At 44.6% G+C, this 16322-nt stretch overlaps 3 pseudogenes; 2 read left to right on the top strand and 1 right to left on the bottom strand.

Moving 5' to 3' along the window:
* Positions 1 to 2287: 2287 nt before the first annotated feature.
* LOC134967247 (5S ribosomal RNA) lies at positions 2288 to 2406 on the top strand (annotated as a pseudogene).
* A 2516-nt stretch (positions 2407 to 4922) lies between these two features.
* On the bottom strand, positions 4923 to 5041 carry LOC134968041 (5S ribosomal RNA; annotated as a pseudogene).
* A 1811-nt stretch (positions 5042 to 6852) lies between these two features.
* On the top strand, positions 6853 to 6971 carry LOC134968039 (5S ribosomal RNA; annotated as a pseudogene).
* Positions 6972 to 16322: the final 9351 nt, after the last annotated feature.

Raw genomic sequence — 16322 nt, 5'->3', positions numbered from 1 at the left:
GTGGTGCATTTTAGTTGTTGTGCGCAGTATATAAAGTAGTAGGCCATTGCTATTGATATATTACTAGTGATGAGCGAGGTTCGGTTTTACTCGGTTTTACTCGGTTTTACTCGGTTCTCAAAACGGCATCTTATTGGCTATCCAAAACACGTGACATCCGTGAGCCAATAAGATGCCGTTTTGAGAACCGAGTAAAACCGAGTAAAACCGAATCCGCTCATCACTATAAATTACTGGCATATAATTCCACACATTAAAAAATGGAGAACAAAAATGTGGAGGGTAAAATAGGGAAAGATCAAGATCCACTTCCACCTCGTGCTGAAGCTGCTGCCACAAGTCAAAGCAGAGACGATGAAATGTCATCAACGTCGTCTGCCAAGGCCGATGCCCAATGTCATAGTAGAGAGCATGTAAAATACATTAAACAAAATGTCAGTAAAATGACCCACAAATCAAAATTAAAAGCGTCCGATGAGAAGCGTAAACTTGCCAATATGCCATTTACGACATGGAGTGGCAAGGAACGGCAGAGGCCCTGTCCTATGTTCATGGCTAGTGGTTCAGTTTCACATGAGGATGGAAGCACTCATCCTCCTGCTAGAAAACTTAATAGAGATAAGATGGCAAAAGCACAGCAAAGAACTGTGCGTTCTTCGAAATCACAAATCCCCAAGGAGAGTCCAATTGTGTCGGTTGCGATGCCTGACCTTCCCAACACTGGACGGGAAGAGGTGGTGCCTTACACCATTTGCACACCCCCTGCAAGTGCTGGAAGGAGCACCCGCAGTCCAGTTCCTGATAGTCAAATTTAAGATGTCACTGTTGAAGTACACCAGGATGAGGATATGGGTGTTGCTGGCGCTGGGGAGGAAATTGACAAGGAGGATTCTGATGGTGAGGTGGTTTGTTTAAGTCAGGCACCCGGGGAGACACCTGTTGTCCGTGGGACGGATATGGCCATTGACATGCCTGGTCAAATTACAAAAAAAATCATTTCTTCAGTGTGGAATTATTTCAACAGAAATGCGGACAACTGGTGTCAAGCCGTGTGTTGCCTTTGTCAAGCTGTAATAAGTAGGGGTAAGGACGTTAACCACCTAGGAACATCCTCCCTTATACGTCACCTGGAGCGCATTCATCACAAGTCATTGACAAGTTCAAAAACTTTGGGTGACAGCGGAAGCAGTCCACTGCCAACTAAATCCCTTCCTCTTGTAACCAAGCTCCTGCAAACCACACCACCAACTCCCTCAGTGTCAATTTCCTCCTTACACAGGAAAGCCAATAGTCCTGCAGGCCATGTCACTGTCAAGTCTGATGAGTCCTCTCCTGCCTGGGATTCCTCCGATGCATCCTTGAGTGTAACGCCTACTGCTGCTGGCGCTGCTGTTGTTGCTGCTGGGAGTCGATCGTCATCCCAGAGGGGAGGTTGGAAGACCACTTGTACTACTTCCAGAAAGCAATTGACTGTCCAACAGTCCTTTGCGAGGAAGATGAAATATCCCAGCAGTCATCCTGCTGCAAAGCGGATAACTCAGGCCTTGGCAGCCTGGGTGGGGAAAAACGTGTTTCCGGTATCCACCGTTAATTCACAGGGAACTAGAGAATTGCTTGAGGTACTGTGTCCCCGGTACCAAATACCATCTAGGTTCAACTTCTCTAGGCAGGCGATACCGAAAATGTACACAGATGTCAGAAAAAGAGTCACCAGTGTCCTAAAAAATGCAGTTGTACCCAATGTCCACTTAACCACGGACATGTGGACAAGTAAACCAGGGCAGACTCAGGACTATATGACTATGACAACCCACTGGGTAGATGTATTGCCTACCGCAGCAAGAACAGCAGCGGCGGCACCAGTAGCAACATCTCGCAAACGCCAACTCGTTCCAAGGCAGGCTATGCTTTGTATCACCACTTTCCATAAGAGGAACACAGCTGACAACCTCTTACGGAAACTGAGGAACATCATCGCTGAATGGCTTACCCCAATTGGACTCTCCTGGGGATTTGTGACATCGGACAACGCCACCAATATTGTGCGTGCATTACATCTGGGCAAATTCCAACACGTCCCATGTTTTGCACATACATTGAATTTGGTGGTGCAGAATTATTTGAAAAATGACAGGAGTGTGCAAGAGATGCTGTCTGTGGCCCGAAGAATTGCGGGCCACTTTCGGCATTCAGCCACCGTGTGCGGAAGACTGTATGACCTTATCTTCTCTATAATCCCTTCCTCTCACTATTCCTATATAGGAGCACTCTCATTGGTAGATAGCCTCTCTACTATCATACCACGCTGCTAATGCCCGATCTCGTCCGATCTTGGAAGCGAAACAGCGTTGGGCCAGGTCAGTACCTTGAGAGGAGACTCCCTGGGAATACCCGGTTTTGTAGAGTACGGACTATTCCCCTTCTTTGGAAGGGTGGACACCAACAGCAGTATCACCACTACGTACTATTTCTAACATTCCTTTCTTACACCTACTAGTGTTCAGGTCATGCTAATCTAGACATTCTCAAATTTACTTGAACAAAATTTATTAACAGGTTAAAATCTAACTACTTGGTATTAATCCAATCTAAGCGGTCCTCCAATATACAGTACTGATCTCCTTGGTGGGTCTCATTAATACAGATTATCTGTACTGGTCAGGAGAAACGGGTGCTAGACTAATTTGTGTCTGCAGCCTTTCTAAATCCTTCTTTTGTGATTCAACAGACCAGAACATTTTATTATTATTATATATACTATTTATATATATATTTTTTCTCTCACATTTTTCTTATGTGTACACCCCTTTTTGGATCATAGAGGGACTATCTCTCAATTTTAAAGTTGATTAATAAACATACGTTTTAATGTTCTGTCATAATTGAACGTTAATTTTCTTTTTTTCATAAGAGTGCGCCCACACAAGAGCTTTCTCTCTCTCTCCTTGTCAGTACTTGTACTTTCTGGCTCTGGGCGCACCACCAAAAGGGACCATAATTGAAAGGTTTTAATTTCCCTTTCCAACAAAATTGTCCAATTTTGGTTTCTCATAATTCTTTTGGAATTTATAATATACCAGTGCCTGGTCGCTCTTTCGTTTGCCACTCCTAGATAGGCCAGGTGTTTGTGTCGGCCACTTGGGTCGCTTAGCTTAGTCACACAGCTACCTCATTGCGCCTCTTTTTTTCTTTGCATCATGTGCTGTTTGGGGACTATTTTTTTAATCTGCCATCCTGTCTGACACTGCAGTGCCACTCCTAGATGGGCCAGGTGTTTGTGTCGGCCACTTGGGTCGCTTAGCTTAGTCATCCAGCGACCTCGGTGCAAATTTTAGGACTAAAAACACTCTGACACTTTACTGCTGTCCTCTTATTTTCTTTCACATTCAGCAGCCTCTTTCATTTGCTTAACACTGATCTTTCACTCCTATCCTTTTTCTGTGTGATGCCCTGGGGTGGTTTGGCTGGGGTGGTCTGGGGGTGCTCTGTGTCCCGGAGGTGAACCCCTATAGTGCTTCTTTTTTGGTGGGGGCCCAAACCAACCAGTCATTTCAGTCACAGTCGTGTGGCAGACCCTGTCGCTGAAATGATGGGTTTGGTAAAGTGTGCATGTCCTGTTTATACAACAAAAGGGTGGGTGGGAGGGCCCAAGGACAATTCCATCTTGCACCTCTTTTTTCTTTAATTTTGCTTTGTATCATGTGCTGTTTGGGGACTATTTTTTTTGAAGTGCCATCCTGTCTGACACTGCAGTGCCACTCCCAGATGGGCCTGGTGTTTGTGTCGGCCACTTGGGTCGCTTAGCTTAGTCACACTGCTACCTCATTGCGCCTCTTTTTTTTCTTTGCATCATGTGCTGTTTGGGGACTATTTTTTGAGGTGCCATCCTGTCTGACACTGCAGTGCCACTCCCAGATGGGCCTGGTGTTTGTGTCGGCCACTTGGGTCGCTTAGCTTAGTCACACTGCTACCTCATTGCGCCTCTTTTTTTTCTTTGCATCATGTGCTGTTTGGGGACTATTTTTTTAATCTGCCATCCTGTCTGACACTGCAGTGCCACTCCTAGATGGGCCAGGTGTTTGTGTCGGCCACTTGGGTCGCTTAGCTTAGTCACACAGCTACATCATTGAGCCTCTTATTTTCTTTGCATCTTGTGCTGTTTGGGGACTATTTTTTTAATCTGCCATCCTGTCTGACACAGCAGTGCCACTCCTAGATGAGCCAGGTGTTTGTGTCGGCCACTTGGGTCGCTTAGTTTAGTCACACAGCTACCTCATTGCGCCTCTTTTTTTCTTTGCATCATGTGCTGTTTGGGGACTATTTTTTGAAGTGCCATCCTGTCTGACACTGCAGTGCCACTCCTAGATAGTACTGACAAGGAGAGAGAGAGAAAGCTCTTGTGTGGGCGCACTCTTATGAAAAAAGAAAATTAACGTTCAATTATGACAGAACATTAAAACGTATGTTTATTAATCAACTTTAAAATTGAGAGATAGTCCCTCTATGATCCAAAAAGGGGTGTACACATAAGAAAAATGTGAGAGAAAAAAAATATATATAAATAGTATATATAATAATAATAATAATAAAATGTTCTGGTCTGTTGAATCACAAAAGAAGGATTTAGAAAGGCTGCAGACACAAAATAGTCTAGCACCCGTTTCTCCTGACCAGTACAGATAATCTGTATTAATGAGACCCACCAAGGAGATCAGTACTGTATATTGGAGGACCGCTTAGATTGGATTAATACCAAGTAGTTAGATATTAACCCGTTAATAAATTTTGTTCAAGTAAATTTGAGAATGTCTAGATTAGCATGACCTGAACACTAGTAGGTGTAAGAAAGGAATGCTAGAAATAGTACGTAGTGGTGATACTGCTGTTGGTGTCCACCCTTCCAAAGAAGGGGAATAGTCCGTACTCTACAAAACCGGGTATTCCCAGGGAGTCTCCTTTCAAGGTACTGACCTGGCCCAACGCTGTTTTGCTTCCAAGATCGGACAAGATCGGGCATTAGCAGCGTGGTATGATAGTAGAGAGGCTTTCTACCAATGAGAGTGCACCTATATAGGAATAGTGAGAGGAAGGGATTATAGAGAAGATAAGGTCATACAGTGTGTGGATCTGCTTTCCACGTTAGGCAGGGCAAAAGGAATTACCACTCAGTGGCATCATAGACCCTGGATCGAGGATGAGAGTCCACAGAATGATAGTGAGAGAGAAAGAAGATGAGAGAAGGATTGAGAGCTAAATCAAAAATCAGCTGTTGAATAGTGTCTCAGAAAGGAGACCAGGACGCAAAATATGAGGCGTCAGGTAGGTTTGTAAATCTAACCACAAGTAATGTATCAATTCCTATTTATGTAAAAAAACAATCATGAATACACTGTCAAAGGAATCATTAATTAGGGTAAGGGATAGCATCAGCCTATTGAGTGTACCCTGCTGAAAAAGGAGATGATGATATCGACATGATGAGCAGAATACAACAAATAGATCTAATCTACAATCTGTGGGATTAATGGACTGTAATAAACACAGAAAATCCTAGCTGTATAAATCACGTATGCATTCCTGTTTTACCAAATCCATTCATGTGTACAGTGTCAATAGAAAAATCATTACTGAAGTTAGAGGATGACATCAGCCCATTAAATGCACCACACTGTACCTCATGATGAAAGATGAGTACAGTACAGTAAATAGGTCTGATCTGCAATCTGCAGGATTAATAGGCTATAATAGGCACAAAAATTCCAGCTGCGTGATATGCAGTATTAATCAGAGTGCCTGAGTGAGATAGGCACTAATGGCAGAGGTAATAAAGACTCCAAAATCATATATATGTGTGAAAAAAATTATGATACTCAATGTGTCAGGTAAGGAGACAGGTGGCAGTAAGTACTGCTCCAAGGAAGGTCTCGTCGTGAAGTCCGTGGAAAACGCGTTTCGCCCGTCGGGGCTTTTTCACTACCGGGATCTCACATTAGATACAGCAGATGGGGTTTAAAAACATCAGCAGGGTTTTTAAACCCCATCTGCTGTATCTAATTTTGGAGTCTTTATTACCTCTGCCATTAGTGCCTATCTCACTCAGGCACTCTGATTAATACTGCATATCACGCAGCTGGAATTTTTGTGCCTATTATAGCCCATTAATCCTGCAGATTGCAGATCAGACCTATTTACTGTACTGTACTCATCTTTCATCATGAGGTACAGTGTGGTGCATTTAATGGGCTGATGTCATCCTCTAACTTCAGTAATGATTTTTCTTTTGACACTGTACCCATGAATGGATTTGGTAAAACAGGAATGCATACGTGATTTATACAGCTAGGAATTTCTGTGTTTATTACAGTCCATTAATCCCACAGATTGTAGATTAGATCTATTTGTTGTATTCTGCTCATCATGTCGATATCATCATCTCCTTTTTCAGCAGGGTACACTCAATAGGCTGATGCTATCCCTTACCCTAATTAATGATTCCTTTGACAGTGTATTCATGATTGTTTTTTTGCATAAATAGGAATTGATACATTACTTGTGGTTAGATTTACAAACCTACCTGACGCCTCATATTTTGCGTCCTGGTCTCCTTTCTGAGACACTGTTCAACAGCTGATTTTTGATTTAGCTCTCAATCCTTCTCTCATCTTCTTTCTCTCTCACTATCCTTCTGTGGACTCTCATCCTCCATCCAGGGTCTATGGTGCCACTGAGTGGTAATTCCTTTTACCCTGCCTAACGTGGAAAGCAGATCCACACACTGTATGACCTTATCTTCTCTATAATCCCTTCCTCTCACTATTCCTATATAGGTGCACTCTCATTGGTAGATAGCCTCTCTACTATCATACCACGCTGATAATGCCCGATCTCGTCCGATCTTGGAATCGAAATAGCGTTGGGCCAGGTCAGTACCTTGAGAGGAGACTCCCTGGGAATACCCGGTTTTGTAGAGTACGGACTATTCCCCTTCTTTGGAAGGGTGGACACCAACAGCCGTATCACCACTACGTACTATTTCTATCATTCCTTTCTTACACCTACTAGTGTTCAGGTCATGCTAATCTAGACATTCTCAAATTTACTTGAACAAAATTTATTAACGGGTTAATATCTAACTACTTGGTATTAATCCAATCTAAGCGGTCCTCCAATATACAGTACTGATCTCCTTGGTGGGTCTCATTAATACAGATTATCTGTACTGGTCAGGAGAAACGGGTGCTAGACTATTTTGTGTCTGCAGCCTTTCTAAATCCTTCTTTTGTGATTCAACAGACCAGAACATTTTATTATTATTACTATTATATATACTATTTATATATATATTTTTTCTCTCACATTTTTCTTATGTGTACACCCCTTTTTGGATCATAGAGGGACTATCTCTCAATTTTAAAGTTGATTAATAAACATACGTTTTAATGTTCTGTCATAATTGAACGTTAATTTTCTTTTTTTCATAAGAGTGCGCCCACACACGAGCTTTCTCTCTCTCTCCTTGTCAGTACTTGTACTTTCTGGCTCTGGGCGCACCACCAAAAGGGACCATAATTGAAAGGTTTTAATTTCCCTTTCCAACAAAATTGTCCAATTTTGGTTTCTCATAATTCTTTTGGAATTTATTATATACCAGTGCCTGGTCGCTCTTTCGTTTGCCACTCCTAGATAGGCCAGGTGTTTGTGTCGGCCACTTGGGTCGCTTAGCTTAGTCACACAGCTACCTCATTGCGCCTCTTTTTTTCTTTGCATCATGTGCTGTTTGGGGACTATTTTTTTAATCTGCCATCCTGTCTGACACTGCAGTGCCACTCCTAGATGGGCCAGGTGTTTGTGTCGGCCACTTGGGTCGCTTAGCTTAGTCATCCAGCGACCTCGGTGCAAATTTTAGGACTAAAAACACTCTGACACTTTACTGCTGTCCTCTTACTTTCTTTCACATTCAGCAGCCTCTTTCATTTGCTTAACACTGATCTTTCACTCCTATCCTTTTTCTGTGTGATGCCCTGGGGTGGTTTGGCTGGGGTGGTCTGGGGGTACTCTGCGTCCCGGAGGTGAACCCCTATAGTATTAGGGAACTGTACGATGAGGTCACCGTGAAGCAGGTGGGCAGGCTCATATACTGGCCAATATATGCCAAGAACCTCAAATATTATATTATGGTTATAATAATTTTAATGGTGTATAGTGCACCTGCATCCTTTTTCCTATGTTGTAGTATTACAGTACTTAGTCCCAGCAAGGTAGCACATCCCATTATAATAAGCTAGGGTGTGCAGTCCAGGCCCCATTTCCATATAGTCTATATTATGTGTGTGAATACACACCTGAGGGATTGGGACAGCCCTCATCTCTGGATTAGCACCCCACCCACTGCCTCTCAGGCTTTTAAACAGGGAACCAGCACATTCTGACTGCACAAAAGACATAGGTATGATCCTTTTAATTATATACAAAGTCAGTTTGGGGGTGAGCTTTTATGGCGTGGAGCTCCCTATATTGCTCTGGCTGGGCCACCTTGGGGCATAACCACCTTACATTTACTTTTAACACTTATATCACATTTTGTTTGTTTTATATTTATGTAACTTTTTTCACATATTTTTTACACTTATAACTAGAGATGTGCACCAGAAATTTTGAAATTTTTCGGGTTTTGTGTTTTGGTTTTGGATTCGGTTCCGCGACCGTGTTTTGGATTCGGACGCGTTTTGCCAAAACCTCCCTGAAAATGTTTTGTCGGATTCGGGTGTGTTTTGGATTTGGGTGTTTTTTTACAAAAAACCCTCAAAAACAGCTTAAATCATAGAATTTGGGAGTCATTTTGATCCCATAGTATTATTAACCTCAATAACTATAATTTACACTCATTTTCAGTCTATTCTGAACACCTCACACCTCACAATATTATTTTTAGTAGTAAAATTTGCACCGAGGTCACTGGATGGCTAAGCTAAGCGAAACAAGTGGCCGACACAAACACCTGGCCCATCTAGGAGTGGCACTGCAGTGTCAGACAGGATGGCACTTCAAAAAAATAGTCCCCAAACAGCACATGATGCAAAGAAAAAAGAGGTGCACCAAGGTCGCTGGATGGCTAAGCTAAGCGACACAAGTGGCCGACACAAACACCTGGCCCATCTAGGAGTGGCACTGCAGTGTCAGACAGGATGGCACTTCAATAAAATAGTCCCCAAACAGCACATGATGCAAAGAAAAAAAGAGGCGCAATGAGGTAGCTGTGTGACTAAGCTAAGCGACCCAAGTGGCCGACACAAACACCTGGCCCATCTAGGAGTGGCACTGCAGTGTCAGGCAGGATGGCACTTCAGAAAAATAGTCCTTAAACAGCACATGATGCAAAGAAAAAAAGAGGCGCAATGAGGTAGCTGTGTGACTAAGCTAAGCGACCCAAGTGGCCGACACAAACACCTGGCCCATCTAGGAGTGGCACTGCAGTGTCAGACAGGATGGCACTTCAAAAAAAATAGTCCCCAAACAGCACATGATGCAAAGAAAAAAAGAGGTGCACCAAGGTCGCTGGATGGCTAAGCTAAGCGACACAAGTGGCCGACACAAACACCTGGCCCATCTAGGAGTGGCACTGCAGTGTCAGGCAGGATGGCACTTTAAAAAAATAGTCCCCAAACAGCACATGATGCAAAGAAAAAAAGAGGCGCTTAGAGGTAGCTGTGTGACTAAGCTAAGCGACCCAAGTGGCCGACACAAACACCTGGCCCATCTAGGAGTGGCACTGCAGTGTCAGACAGGATGGCACTTCAAAAAAATAGTCCCCAAACAGCACATGATGCAAAGAAAAAAAGAGGTGCACCAAGGTCGCTGGATGGCTAAGCTAAGCGACACAAGTGGCCGACACAAACACCTGGCCCATCTAGGAGTGGCACTGCAGTGACAGGAAGGATGGTACTTCAAAAAAATAGTCCCCAAACAGCACATGATGCAAAGAAAAAAAGAGGCACAATGAGGTAGCTGTGTGACTAATAGAGATGAGCGCCTGAAATTTTTCGGGTTTTGTGTTTTGGTTTTGGGTTCGGTTCCGCGGCCGTGTTTTGGGTTCGAACGCGTTTTGGCAAAACCTCACCGAATTATTTTTGTCGGATTCGGGTGTGTTTTGGATTCGGGTGTTTTTTTCAAAAAACCCTAAAAAACAGCTTAAATCATAGAATTTGGGGGTAATTTTGATCCCAAAGTATTATTAACCTCAAAAAACATAATTTACACTCATTTTCAGCCTATTCTGAACACATCACACCTCACAATATTATTTTTAGTCCTAAAATTTGCACCGAGGTCGCTGTGTGAGTAAGATAAGCGACCCTAGTGGCCGACACAAACACCGGGCCCATCTAGGAGTGGCACTGCTGTGTCACGCAGGATGTCCCTTCCAAAAAACCCTCCCCAAACAGCACATGAAGCAAAGAAAAAAAGAGGCGCAATGAGGTAGCTGTGTGAGTAAGATTAGCGACCCTAGTGGCCGACACAAACACCGGGCCCATCTAGGAGTGGCACTGCAGTGTCACGCAGGATGTCCCTTCCAAAAAACCCTCCCCAAACAGCACATGACGCAAAGAAAAAAAGAGGCGCAATGAGGTAGCTGACTGTGTGAGAAAGATAAGCGACCCTAGTGGCCGACACAAACACCGGGCCCATCTAGGAGTGGCACTGCAGTGTCACGCAGGATGGCCCTTCCAAAAAACCCTCCCCAAACAGCACATGACGCAAAGAAAAAAAGAGGCGCAATGAGGTAGCTGACTGTGTGAGTAAGATTAGCGACCCTAGTGGCCGACACAAACACCGGGCACATCTAGGAGTGGCACTGCAGTGTCACGCAGGATGTCCCTTCCAAAAAACCCTCCCCAAACAGCACATGACGCAAAGAAAAAAAGAGGCGCAATGAGGTAGCTGTGTGAGTAAGATTAGCGACCCTAGTGGCCGACACAAACACCGGGCCCATCTAGGAGTGGCACTGCAGTGTCACGCAGGATGTCCCTTCCAAAAAACCCTCCCCAATCAGCACATGATGCAAAGAAAAAGAAAAGAAAAAAGAGGTGCAAGATGGAATTATCCTTGGGCCCTCCCACCCACCCTTATGTTGTATAAACAAAACAGGACATGCACACTTTAACCAACCCATCATTTCAGTGACAGGGTCTGCCACACGACTGTGACTGATATGACGGGTTGGTTTGGACCCCCCCCAAAAAAGAAGCAATTAATCTCTCCTTGCACAAACTGGCTCTACAGAGGCAAGATGTCCACCTCATCTTCACCCTCCGATATATCACCGTGTACATCCCCCTCCTCACAGATTATCAATTCGTCCCCACTGGAATCCACCATCTCAGCTCCCTGTGTACTTTGTGGAGGCAATTGCTGCTGGTCAATGTCTCCGCGGAGGAATTGATTATAATTCATTTTAATGAACATCATCTTCTCCACATTTTCTGGATGTAACCTCGTACGCCGATTGCTGACAAGGTGAGCGGCGGCACTAAACACTCTTTCGGAGTACACACTTGTGGGAGGGCAACTTAGGTAGAATAAAGCCAGTTTGTGCAAGGGCCTCCAAATTGCCTCTTTTTCCTGCCAGTATAAGTACGGACTGTGTGACGTGCCTACTTGGATGCGGTCACTCATATAATCCTCCACCATTCTATCAATGTTGAGAGAATCATATGCAGTGACAGTAGACGACATGTCCGTAATCGTTGTCAGGTCCTTCAGTCCGGACCAGATGTCAGCATCAGCAGTCGCTCCAGACTGCCCTGCATCACCGCCAGCGGGTGGGCTCGGAATTCTGAGCCTTTTCCTCGCACCCCCAGTTGCGGGAGAATGTGAAGGAGGAGATGTTGACAGGTCGCGTTCCGCTTGACTTGACAATTTTGTCACCAGCAGGTCTTTCAACCCCAGCAGACCTGTGTCTGCCGGAAAGAGAGATCCAAGGTAGGCTTTAAATCTAGGATCGAGCACGGTGGCCAAAATGTAGTGCTCTGATTTCAACAGATTGACCACCCGTGAATCCTTGTTAAGCGAATTAAGGGCTGCATCCACAAGTCCCACATGCCTAGCGGAATCGCTCCGTGTTAGCTCCTTCTTCAATGCCTCCAGCTTCTTCTGCAAAAGCCTGATGAGGGGAATGACCTGACTCAGGCTGGCAGTGTCTGAACTGACTTCACGTGTGGCAAGTTCAAAGGGCATCAGAACCTTGCACAACGTTGAAATCATTCTCCACTGCACTTGAGACAGGTGCATTCCACCTACTATATCGTGCTCAATTGTATAGGCTTGAATGGCCTTTTGCTGCTCCTCCAACCTCTGAAGCATATAGAGGGTTGAATTCCACCTCGTTACCACTTCTTGCTTCAGATGATGGCAGGGCAGGTTCAGTAGTTTTTGGTGGTGCTCCAGTTTTCTGTACGTGGTGCCTGTACGCCGAAAGTGTCCCGCAATTCTTCTGGCCACCGACAGCATCTCTTGCACGCCCCTGTCGTTTTTTAAAAAATTCTGCACCACCAAATTCAAGGTATGTGCAAAACATGGGACGTGCTGAAATTGGCCCAGATTTAATGCACACACAATATTGCTGGCGTTGTCCGATGCCACAAATCCACAGGAGAGTCCAATTGGGGTAAGCCATTCCGCGATGATCTTCCTCAGTTGCCGTAAGAGGTTTTCAGCTGTGTGCGTATTCTGGAAAGCGGTGATACAAAGCGTAGCCTGCCTAGGAAAGAGTTGGCGTTTGCGAGATGCTGCTACTGGTGCCGCCGCTGCTGTTCTTGCGGCGGGAGTCCATACATCTACCCAGTGGGCTGTCACAGTCATATAGTCCTGACCCTGCCCTGCTCCACTTGTCCACATGTCCGTGGTTAAGTGGACATTGGGTACAGCTGCATTTTTTAGGACACTGGTGACTCTTTTTCTGAGGTCTGTGTACATTTTCGGTATCGCCTGCCTAGAGAAATGGAACCTAGATGGTATTTGGTACCGGGGACACAGTACCTCCAACAAGTCTCTAGTTGGCTCTGCAGTAATGATGGATACCGGAACCACGTTTCTCACCACCCAGGATGCCAAGGCCTCAGTTATCCGCTTTGCAGTAGGATGACTGCTGTGATATTTCATCTTCCTCGCAAAGGACTGTTGAACAGTCAATTGCTTACTGGAAGTAGTACAAGTGGGCTTACGACTTCCCCTCTGGGATGACCATCGACTCCCAGCGGCAACAACAGCAGCGCCAGCAGCAGTAGGCGTTACACGCAAGGATGCATCGGAGGAATCCCAGGCAGGAGAGGACTCGTCAGACTTGCCAGTGACATGGCCTGCAGGACTATTGGCATTCCTGGGGAAGGAGGAAATTGACACTGAGGGAGTTGGTGGGGTGGTTTGCGTGAGCTTGGTTACAAGAGGAAGGGATTTACTGGTCAGTGGACTGCTTCCGCTGTCACCCAAAGTTTTTGAACTTGTCACTGACTTATTATGAATGCGCTGCAGGTGACGTATAAGGGAGGATGTTCCGAGGTGGTTAACGTCCTTACCCCTACTTATTACAGCTTGACAAAGGGAACACACGGCTTGACACCTGTTGTCCGCATTTCTGGTGAAATACCTCCACACCGAAGAGCTGATTTTTTTGGTATTTTCACCTGGCATGTCAACGGCCATATTCCTCCCACGGACAACAGGTGTCTCCCCGGGTGCCTGACTTAAACAAACCACCTCACCATCAGAATCCTCCTGGTCAATTTCCTCCCCAGCGCCAGCAACACCCATATCCTCCTCATCCTGGTGTACTTCAACACTGACATCTTCAATCTGACTATCAGGAACTGGACTGCGGGTGCTCCTTCCAGCACTTGCAGGGGGCGTGCAAATGGTGGAAGGCGCATGCTCTTCACCTCCAGTGTTGGGAAGGTCAGGCATCGCAACCGACACAATTGGACTCTCCTTGTGGATTTGGGATTTCGAAGAACGCACAGTTCTTTGCGGTGCTTTTGCCAGCTTGAGTCTTTTCAGTTTTCTAGCGAGAGGCTGAGTGCTTCCATCCTCATGTGAAGCTGAACCACTAGCCATGAACATAGGCCAGGGCCTCAGCCGTTCCTTGCCACTCCGTGTGGTAAATGGCATATTGGCAAGTTTACGCTTCTCCTCCGACAATTTTATTTTAGGTTTTGGAGTCCTTTTTTTTCTGATATTTGGTGTTTTGGATTTGACATGCTCTGTACTATGACATTGGGCATCGGCCTTGGCAGACGACGTTGCTGGCATTTCATCGTCTCGGCCATGACTAGTGGCAGCAGCTTCAGCACGAGGTGGAAGTGGATCTTGATCTTTCCCTAATTTTGGAACCTCAACTTTTTTGTTCTCCATATTTTATAGGCAGAACTAAAAGGCACCTCAGGTAAACAATGGAGATGGATGGATTGGATACTAGTATTGGATACCTGCCGACTGCCGACACAGAGGTAGCCACAGCCGTGAACTACCGCACTGTACACTGGTTGATAAAGAGATAGTAGTATACTCGTAACAACTAGTATGACACTATGACGACGGTATAAAGAATGAAAAAAAAAACACGGTTAGGTGGTATATATTATAATAATAATACAATTATGGATGGACGGACTGCCTGCCGACTGCCGACACAGAGGTAGCCACAGCCGTGAACTACCGCACTGTACACTGGTTGATAAAGAGATAGTAGTATACTCGTAACAACTAGTATGACACTATGACGACGGTATAAAGAATGAAAAAAAAACCACGGTTAGGTGGTATATATTATAATAATAATACAATTATGGATGGACGGACTGCCTGCCGACTGCCGACACAGAGGTAGCCACAGCCGTGAACTACCGCACTGTACACTGGTTGATAAAGAGATAGTAGTATACTCGTAACAACTAGTATGACACTATGACGACGGTATAAAGAATGAAAAAAAAACCACGGTTAGGTGGTATATATTATAATAATAATAATACAATTATGGATGGACGGACTGCCTGCCGACTGCCGACACAGAGGTAGCCACAGCCGTGAACTACCGCACTGTACACTGGTTGATAAAGAGATAGTAGTATACTCGTAACAACTAGTATGACACTATGACGACGGTATAAAGAAAGAAAAAAAAATACCACGGTTAGGTGGTATATATTATAATAATAATACAATTATGGATGGACGGACTGCCTGCCGACTGCCGACACAGAGGTAGCCACAGCCGTGAACTACCGCACTGTACACTGGTTGATAAAGAGATAGTAGTATACTCGTAACAACTAGTATGACACTATGACGACGGTATAAAGAATGAAAAAAAAACCACGGTTAGGTGGTATATATTATAATAATAATACAATTATGGATGGACGGACTGCCTGCCGACTGCCGACACAGAGGTAGCCACAGCCGTGAACTACCGCACTGTACACTGGTTGATAAAGAGATAGTAGTATACTCGTAACAACTAGTATGACACTATGACGACGGTATAAAGAATGAAAAAAAAACCACGGTTAGGTGGTATATATTATAATAATAATACAATTATGGATGGACGGACTGCCTGCCGACTGCCGACACAGAGGTAGCCACAGCCGTGAACTACCGCACTGTACACTGGTTGATAAAGAGATAGTAGTATACTCGTAACAACTAGTATGACACTATGACGGTATAAAGAATGAAAAAAAAACCACGGTTAGGTGGTATATATTATAATAATAATACAATTATGGATGGACGGACTGCCTGCCGACTGCCGACACAGAGGTAGCCACAGCCGTGAACTACCGCACTGTACACTGGTTGATAAAGAGATAGTAGTATACTCGTAACAACTAGTATGACACTATGACGACGGTATAAAGAATGAAAAAAAAACCACGGTTAGGTGGTATATATTATAATAATAATACAATTATGGATGGACGGACTGCCTGCCGACTGCCGACACAGAGGTAGCCACAGCCGTGAACTACCGCACTGTACACTGGTTGATAAAGAGATAGTAGTATACTCGTAACAACTAGTATGACACTATGACGACGGTATAAAGAATGAAAAAAAAACCACGGTTAGGTGGTATATATTATAATAATAATACAATTATGGATGGACGGACTGCCTGCCGACTGCCGACACAGAGGTAGCCACAGCCGTGAACTACCGCACTGTACACTGGTTGATAAAGAGATAGTAGTATACTCGTAACAACTAGTATGACACTATGATGACGGTATAAAGAAAGAAAAAAAAATACCACGGTTAGGTGGTAT

This window comes from Pseudophryne corroboree, chromosome 10, assembly GCF_028390025.1.
Source record: "Pseudophryne corroboree isolate aPseCor3 chromosome 10, aPseCor3.hap2, whole genome shotgun sequence".
In the NCBI taxonomy this organism is placed as follows: Eukaryota; Metazoa; Chordata; class Amphibia; order Anura; family Myobatrachidae; genus Pseudophryne; species Pseudophryne corroboree.
This window is presented reverse-complemented; position numbering and strand designations above follow the sequence as displayed.